A 10,738-nucleotide genomic window follows, 5' to 3' on the forward strand; every position below is an offset into this window, starting at 1 on the left:
CTAAAAATCAGTCCCCCCCCCCCCCCCCCCCCCCCCCATGACGTGGTTCATGATAGCTATCAGCTGGCTATCCAGTTGTTAAGTGTGACTTAACGCATCATGTGATTTTCAACTTGCGGTGTCCCGTCGAGATGAGGTGAACGTCGAGCTACTGCGCATGCCCACATCACTCTACCCTGGACTTGAAGACGTCACCCGTCAAGATGAGGTGCCTCACGCAACTGCACATGGGGAGATGATGTAACTCGCTCGACGTGCAACTGCGCATGCGCATTTTGTTTTTTTTTTTTTGTTTTTTTTTTTTCATCAACGTTTTTTTTTATTAATTGTATTCAGTGTATTTATAGCCTAGTAAATAAAACATTTTCTGTATTTTACGTTAGGAGCATAAATGTATGTATATGTATATTTTGCCTGTCGAAATAAGATAACTCCAGGTTAAAAATAATTATCGTTTTATAGTGAGTAGATTTTATACATTACTACGTTCGGATGAACAATTTATACATTTACTTGCCCATCAAAATAAGCGAACTTTGTCAAGTAATTTTTTCAGTGCACACATATGCAGTTACGCGAGGAACCTCATCTCGACGACGCACCTCATCTCAACAGAACACCGGCTCCAAACCAAAAAGGCGCGCTGTCATTAACATTGAGAACTGCCCTGAGACGATCTGATCAGGCTGCACTTACACCGTTGCACACGGACAACAGCATTAACATCGCAACATAAAACTCTTTGTATATTGTGCCTAAAACTCTCCTGGATATATTAACTGGGTTTATAGACGTTGTTACTGCGTTTGTTTTATGTAAAAATGTCAGACGCTCAGGTTGTTTCTCCGTTATTTTCAATGGGAGTTGCTGCGAGCTGCGATCGCTTCCTGTTCATGTCATTTGGGGAGAAAGTGAAGTTTGCACTTTAACGTCCTGTTTATTGTAATAAATAATTTTTTATGAACAAACAGACATGTATATTTTACCTGTGCATAATAAAATATGTAAAGTAAAAGAAAAAAGTTTTATTAAGTGTTCTGACCATAGAACCAGATGAATGCGGTTAAAGGAGGTGGAGGCGGAGAAGGGAGGGACAGAGGTTTGCGCACAATGTAAACACAAACTAAACTTAAACTGCAAATCCTGCGCATGCAGATTCATCAAAGTCTGCTCTCTGTCTGTAAGAGCAGCGCTGCACCCTTGTATTGTGGTTTTCAGCCCTCTACCTCAGGAGATTTTGTTTTAAGTTGTGTTGAGTGATATTTTTTGAACAAAAATGTTGATTATGATAAAGTATTTTGTTGTCACGTACAATGTTTGGTGAAATTCTATCCTAGGTCTTTTGGATCCTTTGGATCTATGAAGCTTAAATATGAAAAAGTATCAGTAGCAGTATCGGCGATACTGGGCCTGTATTTACTTGGTATCAGATCAATACCAAAATTCCCGGTATCACCCACCTCTTCTGAAGCTTTTGTACATCATTTCCACATAAATTCAGTATTATTTCATCATAAAGAGCGCAGCTAAACTAGCTGCTAGCTGATGCGTTCACTGCGCATCGGACATTTCAAAGCGTGACGGAATTTTACAGAGTTTCTGCTCAAAGTGGCCTTGTTTCTCCTTAAAGCTGACTTTAGAATGATATAAGAGGTTTTACCTTTATCATCTGATGGTTAATAATCGCATTAATCCATTTGATTGCTTTGGGCGAAGAGACTCAGATGTGCTGCTGTGGTCTGAAATGACGCATGCGCAGATGCAAAAGGCAGACCGATTTTTAGGGGTGGACCGCTCGGTCTGCAACAGGGGCAAGTATACGTCACTTCCAGCAAAGGGGTGAATCCGAAGGAGAGAATTTGCACTTCCGCGACTGTCCGCCTGACGAAAACAAGTTTGGGTTGTATTGCTTTCTGTTGAAATCAGCTGGTTTTGTTTTGTCTCTAACTTGCTTCTAACAGCCAGCTGATAGCTGTCATTACCTGGAACAATGAGATTTATAAACCAAGCTGTCTCGAAATGAACCACTGTACAATAAATTGATGTTATTGATGAGTCTGATCCCTTTGAAAAGTGACCAAACTACATGTATTTGTATTGAGATTGACAATGTTATCATCGGCCAAAAATGGCCAACAGAGGGCACTCGGGTAAAGTTCGCACCAACCCATAGTCAGGTTCCTTGTGTACATTTTTAGGAAGCTTATGAAATGACGAATCCAAAAAACAATGTTTCATTTATTTTTCTTTTTTCAAACATTGTTGGCAACCTATATATATATATATATATATATATATATATATATATATATATATATATATATATATATATATATATATATATATATATATATATATTTAATTAACAAACATAAATCCTTACATTGGGAATCTGACTATTGATAGGTGTATTTAAATCAAGGCTATATCATCACAATTTGGGGCTTTTCTGATTCTCAAACTGCAAACTTGGCCAGCATAAGCTTCACAGAACCAAATAAAAATGCAGTAAACCATCAATGTTGAGATGCTGAAACTCACTTTAAATGCAAGCCTGTTTGCTTGCTAAGTCCTATGTTTTGGGTATATGACCCTAATTGCTCGCATATCTTGACAATGAACCTTCTGACAGATATAATCCAACTGAAAAGCATCAGAGAGCTAATTCATATCCTGCGCGCTCTACACACCATGATATAAATGTACAAGTAAATATACACACAGCATGTCTGTAATGGTGTTTAGAGCCTGGTCTGCTTGAGGTTTCTTCCTTATAGGGAGTTTTTCCTCACCACAGTTGCCTAGTGCTTGCTCTGGGGGTTGGTTGGTAAGGTTAGTCCTTACTTGTGTAAAGTGCCTTGATTTGACTTTCTTGTGATCTGGTACTATATAAATATAATTCTAAGTGAATAGTATATTGATGTGTATGTCTGTGTGTCGACATGTAGTAGTGAATTTGTATTTATGTAAATATGACTGATTAGAATTGATGGACTTGTACTAGCAGGGGTGGGCGCTAATAAGCTTTGCTTCAGCCCACACCCTTTCGGACTCACTAGTTTTGTTTATGCGTTTGTGGAATTGTTCATTTTTTTTTCTATTTGAATATTTTGTGTGCCGAATAAAAAACTTTGTCACTTGTCACTTTGTATGATTTCATCATATGACTTTCTGTGTGACTTCATTATGAAGTCATTTAAACCATTCAATCAAAAATATTTTGCTGATCAATATATGCTTTATATGTTTCATCTATCTAGACGTCTTGGTTGTTGAGATATACCAAAAAAAAGTGTTTTGGGGCCGTTTATTCCTTTGTCTTGACGTTTACAAACTATTCTTAAATCTAATCACTTCTAGATATCTAGCCAAGTAACATCCCCATCAAGTTTGATCCATCTAGACTTCTTGATTGTTGAAATATATCCTCAAAAAAGTGTTTTGTGGACCATTTTTCCCTTCCCTTCTGACTAGATATCCGTCCAAGTCATATTCCCACCAAGTTTGATGGAAATCCATCTAGCAGTTTCTGAGCTGTCTTGTCCATAGACACACCCACACTCCAGTGATAACAATACCCTGCCACTTTGGTGACATGCAGGATAATTAGGAAAATATACTAGTAGAACAGAAGTAAAACAAAGCACACAATCAGGATAGGAACTGGTCTTCTTTAGGTGGGGATATATTCCTTCACTCTCTGTCATCCTCCCATTTCAATGTTTCACCAAGTTCAGGTTTTTCAACTGCTGTCTTTGAGATTCATCACGTTATGTGAGTCGTCTGAACTTTCTTAGTTGATCTCATTGCAGTGAGCAATCAATATACCATGGGTGTTCAGGAAGGTGGTGGCGCTATAGCACTGAATGAGTAAGAATGTGAGAAGCTTTGGCTGAAAACAGCGTGTTGAACAGCAAATCTCAGTTTTCTAGTGGGGTTGCTATGGTGCATCAAACTGAAATTCTTATAGCCCCATGCTGCCTCACCCCATATCTTCTGCAGGGACCGTGGCACATTTATCCAAATAAATGAAATTACATTTTCTGAAACTCACATGAAACATGGCCAATGGGGAGGAGGTCTGGATCCTGTTTCAAGATCTCCTTTGAGGATGCTACTCACGCCAAAATCTTGATGTTTTTCACATGGTCCATTGCTCAGTATTCACCATCACTGGAGGAGGCATGTGTTGCTCTTGACGTGCACAGAATGTCCAACAGAATGAGGTACGGTGAAATCTTGGCCAAAGGTTTTGCTCAGCAAAAGAGGAAGTATCGTAGGATCAAAGTGCAGGGATTGCTATTTGGCTTGTGGCAGTGGTGTGTGAGTAAGTTACCGTGAAGTCACTCACAAGTCATGAATCAGTAAGTCCTAAGTCAAGTCTCAAGTCATTATGACCACCAATTGTTTGCAAGCTGACTTGAGACGTGACTTGGGACTTGCAGACTGATGACTTGAGAATGACTTGACAGTGACTTCCTCCCACTTCTGACTTGTGGTGTAAAATAAGTACAGTATAGGAATGTTGATCATAGGTTCACGGGCACACTGTCCAATCCTCGGTGGTTAACATTAGACAATCTACAACTGGCTGTTGACGTCTTCTTTTGTCCAGCATTCCATATCGATTTGTAGCTACAGTGCACGGAGACTGCATGGTGTTGAAAACATTTCTGATTCTCCATGTGAACTAAAGATCTGTGCAGCAGAAGAGAGGATGGCGACCATCACATGGTTGTGTAATGCAATGAGGATTTGATAAGGTTTAGGCTTTAAAGCAACTGGAATATGACCATATTTGTTGCTATTTTACTTGATTTTCATCATTGATTTTCTGCTGCTTATTTGAGTCCAGATCGCGGTGGCTGTAGACCAAGCAGCTCATCCCACATGTCCGTATCTTCAGCTACGTTTTCTAACTCTTTCTGTGGGATCTTGAGGTGTTCCCAAGCCAGCTGGGAGATATAATCCCTCCGGTGTGTCCTGGGTCTTCCCCGGGGCCGCCTCCAAGTTGGACATCCCTGGAAGTCCTCCCTAGGGAGTTGATCAAGGGAAATCCTCACCAGATGCCCGAACCATTTGATGTTTATTTATTTAGGTTTGAGCTACTTTGCTTTATTACCTCCGCCAAGGAGGTTATGTTTTCGGTTGAGTTTGTTTGTTTGTTTTTTGTCTGTTTGTCAGCAGGATAACTCAAAAACTTCTTAACGGATTTTGATGAAATTTTGTGGAGTGGTTGGAAATGACAAGAGGAATAAGTGATTAGATTTTAGTGGTGATCCGGATCACGATCCGGATCTAGGAATTTTTTAAAGGATTCTTCACCATTGCGGGATGGGGGAATTTTGACATTCTAGTTTCTAACTCCACAAAAACAAGGCAGAAAGGCTTGAAAGAACATAGGGTGTAACATAGTCAAATGTTCTATCAAACAACAAAGTTTGGTGATGATCGGATCCGGATTCCGGATCTGGTGATCCAGAATATGCAAAAATATATGGAAAATAGAAAATGTGTCAGTGTGAGGTGACAAATGAAGCTAGAGATGCACAACTAACACCAAATTGTAGCTGAATCTGTACTGATTCAGTAAGGTGTCATCAGATTTGATGTAGCTTCAAATGTTATGGAGCTAGATCCAGAAGAAAACCGCCATTACCGAAAAATCGTTTTTATACAATAACTTTTCAACTAATAAAGACATAAAAGTGATTCCAAGTTCTAGTGGTATGTTTTCATGGTCAAGGATGTCAAATATACAGGAAAGAAAAGTGTATGTATCATAGTTTTGGTTGTAACACTGAATTGTTGAATAGATCACTGTGCCAAGGAGGGAATCTCTTTAGGGTCTCTTTCAGTGACCTATGGCCTTGTGTAGCACATACAACACTTAAAAAATAGTTCTATTTCAGAATTTACTGTTATTTATTTACAGAAGTGTTTCATAAATGTTAAAAATTCATATATTTGCAGTTTAGTTGAATAATAAATTGAATTTTGTCTCTTATTTGTTTTTGTCTATAAGCACATGCAATATCAATATCAGTGCTCAGATGACAGTAGCTTCTGGGAAAGGTGCAAGTTGCAATAAACTGTGATGCCAAGCGCTAAGGATACATGCTATCCAGTCACAGCAGATGAAACTTTTTTTACTACTGAGCAAACATCATTGTTAGACTTTTTTAGGTTCAATGATTCCACGGCGTGTAGATGTTATAGCATCAGTGACCCCATGGCCTTGGCGGAGTGCAGGTTTGCACTCTCCAAGTGCTTCTAGTGTTTTCGGTCGCGTTTGTTTGTTTGTTTGTTTGTCGGTCAGCAGGATAACTCAAAAAGTTTTGAATGGATTTTGATGAAATTTTGTGGAGTGGTTGGAAATGACAAGCGGAACAAGTGATTAAATGTTAGTGGTGATCCGGATCACGATCCGGATCCCAATGCTAACGCATTAGCATGTCTATGGCATTTTCAATGTTAAAAGTTAGCATTAAGCAGTTGCAGCTGGCATCACGTTCGGGTGCATTTGTTTTCAAATTGTAATATTTCTTAAATTTATTTTTGTTGAAATTTTGTGGAGTGGTTGGAAATGACAAGAGGAACAAGTGATTAAATTTTAGTGGCGATCCGGATCACGATCCGGATCACGATGCTAATGCGTTAGCATGTCTATGGCATTTTCAATGTTAAAAGTTGGCATTAAGCAGTTGCAGCTGTCATCATGTTTGGGTGCATTTGTTTTCAAATTGTAATATTTCTTAAATTTATTTTTGTTTATATATTAATAATCTAATGATTATTATATACAGGTCATTTTTTTATAGGGTGCCATTTGGACATCATAAGTTGTGGGAAAAAAATATTTGATTCACCCAGACATGTGTATTAGTTGACCTTTTTGTGAAAATACAGCTTAATTTATGTTGGGGACACAAATGGCACCCTATAAAAATAATGACCCATACAATTTTAGAGAAAGAGACAAAAAGAAATAGATCACTGTGCCAAGGAGGGAATCTCTTTAGGGTCAGTGACCCTATGGCCGTGTTTAGAGAAGTGTTTCATGAATGTTAAAAAATTCATATATTTGCAGTTTAGTTGAATAATACATTGAATTTTGTCTCTTATTTGTTTTTGTCTATAAGCACATGCAATATCAATATCAGTGCTCAGATGACAGTAGCTTCTGGGAAAGGTGCAAGTTGCAATAAACTGTGATGCCAAGTGCTAAGGATACATGCTATCCAGTCACAGCAGATGAAACTTTTTTTTACTACTGAGCAAACATCATTGTTAGACTTTTGTAGGTTCAATAATTCCACGGCGTGTAGATGTTATGGCGTCAGTGACCCCATGGCCTTGGCGGAGGTTTGCACTCGCTGAGTGCTTCTAGTTCCTATATAATGAGTCAAGTCAAGTCTGACAGCATGTGCTGGTCCTGTGCTTCTGTACACACGGGGACAACTTATGGAAGAAGGATCCTACCCAATAGATCTTAGTGATTTTTCTGTCTGACGGAGTATGGAAACAAGGATCCTCTAGTCATAATCCGTCATTTCCCAAAAGCACAAGTTGTGTGGTAACAGAAATTTACCTGGACCGCTATATTTGTGGGCATCTTCATGTTTTATTCTGCAAGAAGTCCTACATCTGCCCTGAGGTCCATTGGGCCACTACTTATGCCTGAATTCAGTAACATTAAGTGTATGAGAGTGTACGACTCCCCCTGGACAGGACACCAGTCTATCACAGGTTATTTCCGCTATTCAGGCCATTAGCCGTTTTTAGCTGTGCAGACAGGGACAATGCTGATAAAGTCTGTTGTCCAAAGAAATACACACGTAGCATGATTGGAAATTGAACCCAGGTCTATATACAGTATTGATTGTCCAACTCCTGTCCCGGTTAGGAATAGCAAAGATAACAGGGACAGGGACAATGCTGATAAAGTCTGTTGTCCAAAGAAATACACACGTAGCATGATTGGAAATTGAACCCGGGTCTATATACAGTATTGATTGTCCAACTCCTGTCCCGGTTAGGAATAGCAAAGATAACAGGGACAGGTGTTGTGTGTTGGGGGGTGTGGCTGGATGTTTTGGTGTTCTTTTCTTTTCTTTGCTCTTCAGGTGGCATGGAAACTGATTTGTCTGTGGAGAAGGTGCTGGCTGAAGAGTCCTTCACCCTCATCAACATCATGTGTAGCACCTGTGACTGGTGCTCACATGCAACCTTAAAGACTTTCAGCTGAAGCAGATAATTAGATGGCGTTCTGCATTTAAGCCATGTGTGATTCAAGCAGAACTGCCGGGAACTCGACCTTGTGATGTTCGTTTGTGAGACGCCGAGGACCGCGCCTGAGTTTGACACATCGAGCCCGTGAAGCAAGGAAGGGTGAGGACACATGCTGTCAGCATACATCAGAGGTGATTAAGTGTTTGACTAATTGTTGATAGTGACTTGGTGTTTTGTTACACAGTATACTTGAATTGTGATGAGAATTGTGCAGCTTGCTTCTCACTGCTGTGGCGTGCGGATAAGTGATCCTCCACTTGTTGTGAGAAGCTGCTCATTTGCATAAAGTTAAAAAGATACAGACCTGAATGTGTTGCTGATAGCGTGTGTCTTTTGAAAGATATTGTTGTAACTGCTGACTTACCTCACCTCTTCTTTGCTTCACAGAGAGTCAGTTTGTCGTGTCCACCTGGGGGGTGTTTGGCGGTGGTAGTGGGTCCAGGAGCGCCGGGCTTTGATCCTTACGGGCGCTGGAGAGCGTACCAACAGTCACTCCACCAGAGGGACGCTGTTTTTGTTTTTACACTTTTTATGCACAACGGGTGGAATAAATATATTGTTTTTGGAACCGCTTTTCTGGTTATTTGTAGCGCTGGGTTCCGTCTGACTCAGGTCCGCTCCTCAACCCGCGTCGACACATAACAACAGGGACAATGCTGATAAAGTCTGTTGTCCAAAGAAATACACACGTAGCATGATTGGAAGTTGAACCCAGGTCTATATACAGTATTGATTGTCCAACTCCTGTCCTGGTTAGGAATAGCAAAGATAACAGGGACAGGGACAATGCTGATAAAGTCTGTTGTCCAAAGAAATACACACGTAGCATGATTGGAAGTTGAACCCAGGTCTATATACAGTATTGATTGTCCAACTCCTGTCCTGGTTAGGAATAGCAAAGATAACAGGGACAGGGACAATGCTGATAAAGTCTGTTGTCCAAAGAAATACACACGTAGCATGATTGGAAATTGAACCCGGGTCTATATACAGTATTGATTGTCCAACTCCTGTCCCGGTTAGGAATAGCAAAGATAACAGGGACAATGCTGATAAAGTCTGTTGTCCAAAGAAATACACACGTAGCATGATTGGAAGTTGAACCCAGGTCTATATACAGTATTGATTGTCCAACTCCTGTCCTGGTTAGGAATAGCAAAGATAACAGGGACAGGGACAATGCTGATAAAGTCTGTTGTCCAAAGAAATACACACGTAGCATGATTGGAAATTGAACCCGGGTCTATATACAGTATTGATTGTCCAACTCCTGTCCCGGTTAGGAATAGCAAAGATAACAGGGACAATGCTGATAAAGTCTGTTGTCCAAAGAAATACACACGTAGCATGATTGGAAGTAGAACCCAGGTCTATATACAGTATTGATTGTCCAACTCCTACCCCGGTTAGGAATAGCAAAGATAACTTAGTAACTCAGTTATCTGTAGTGCTTCCATTTATTTTCTTTTGTTTCACAACATCAAGTGTTTCTTCCGCGGCCTTTCATTTTCAGGTCAGCTACAGTATCACTGGTAGTTTCTGTGTCGTGTAATCTTATTAGATCTTATTAGATCTTGCAGGTTTTGACTCGTCTAACAGACTCCCAAGTGCAAGTTCATGAACTTGCAATAGAGATAAAACTGATTATTGGTCCAACTGGACAAACAAGGAAATGATGACGCATTTAGTTTTCACAGCAACTGCAAAACTTTCATTTTAAACACTGATAATCACTGTGAAAACCAGTAGATTGTGGTTCCAATGAAAACGTTTGCTCCATTATTAAGACTATGCAGAGTTCTCTCTATACTATCGTCATGTTTCTGATCACCAGAGTGTATTTGAGAAATAGTTTAAGGAGAATAACTGGCAGGTTGTGCTGTTTTTAATGAGTAGATGAACAGGTGAGGCTCAGCAATCAGATTTTATATCATCTGTGGGTTTCAGGCTGTTTTTCTTCCAGCAATTTAAAGCAGAAAACTTTAAATGACCTCCATGGCATTAACATACATTCACTCTAATTTAGCCATTAGAGACATTTCCAAGTATTACTTTGAAAATAAATAGAAGCAGTGACAGATCATTACAAACCTGCCTAACCAGTGACCAAAGGCAACAACTAGATGTCCTTGACACTAGGTGTCTTTGGAAGATCCTTGGGTACCACTTGAATTACTTTGTTTCAAATGAACAGCTACTTAACCCAGCAGTTCGTGATGGTATTACAAAAAGTAAATTTATCTATGGTTTGTGGTACCGTCACAAAAATTGGGTGCTTTTCGTGACGGGTGCGCAAATTCATTTTGTGATAGGGGCACGAAATGTGGGTGACACGGCGGGAAGTCTGGGGGAGTTGTGGTTAGAGATGGGGAAGGGAAAGACTTGTGTTATGGTTAGAGTTAGGAGAAGGGGTAGGATTCGAAAAATGTGTCACGTAAATGTGACT

The sequence above is a fragment of the Thalassophryne amazonica genome, chromosome 15 (assembly GCF_902500255.1).
Source record: "Thalassophryne amazonica chromosome 15, fThaAma1.1, whole genome shotgun sequence".
NCBI lineage: Eukaryota > Metazoa > Chordata > Actinopteri > Batrachoidiformes > Batrachoididae > Thalassophryne > Thalassophryne amazonica.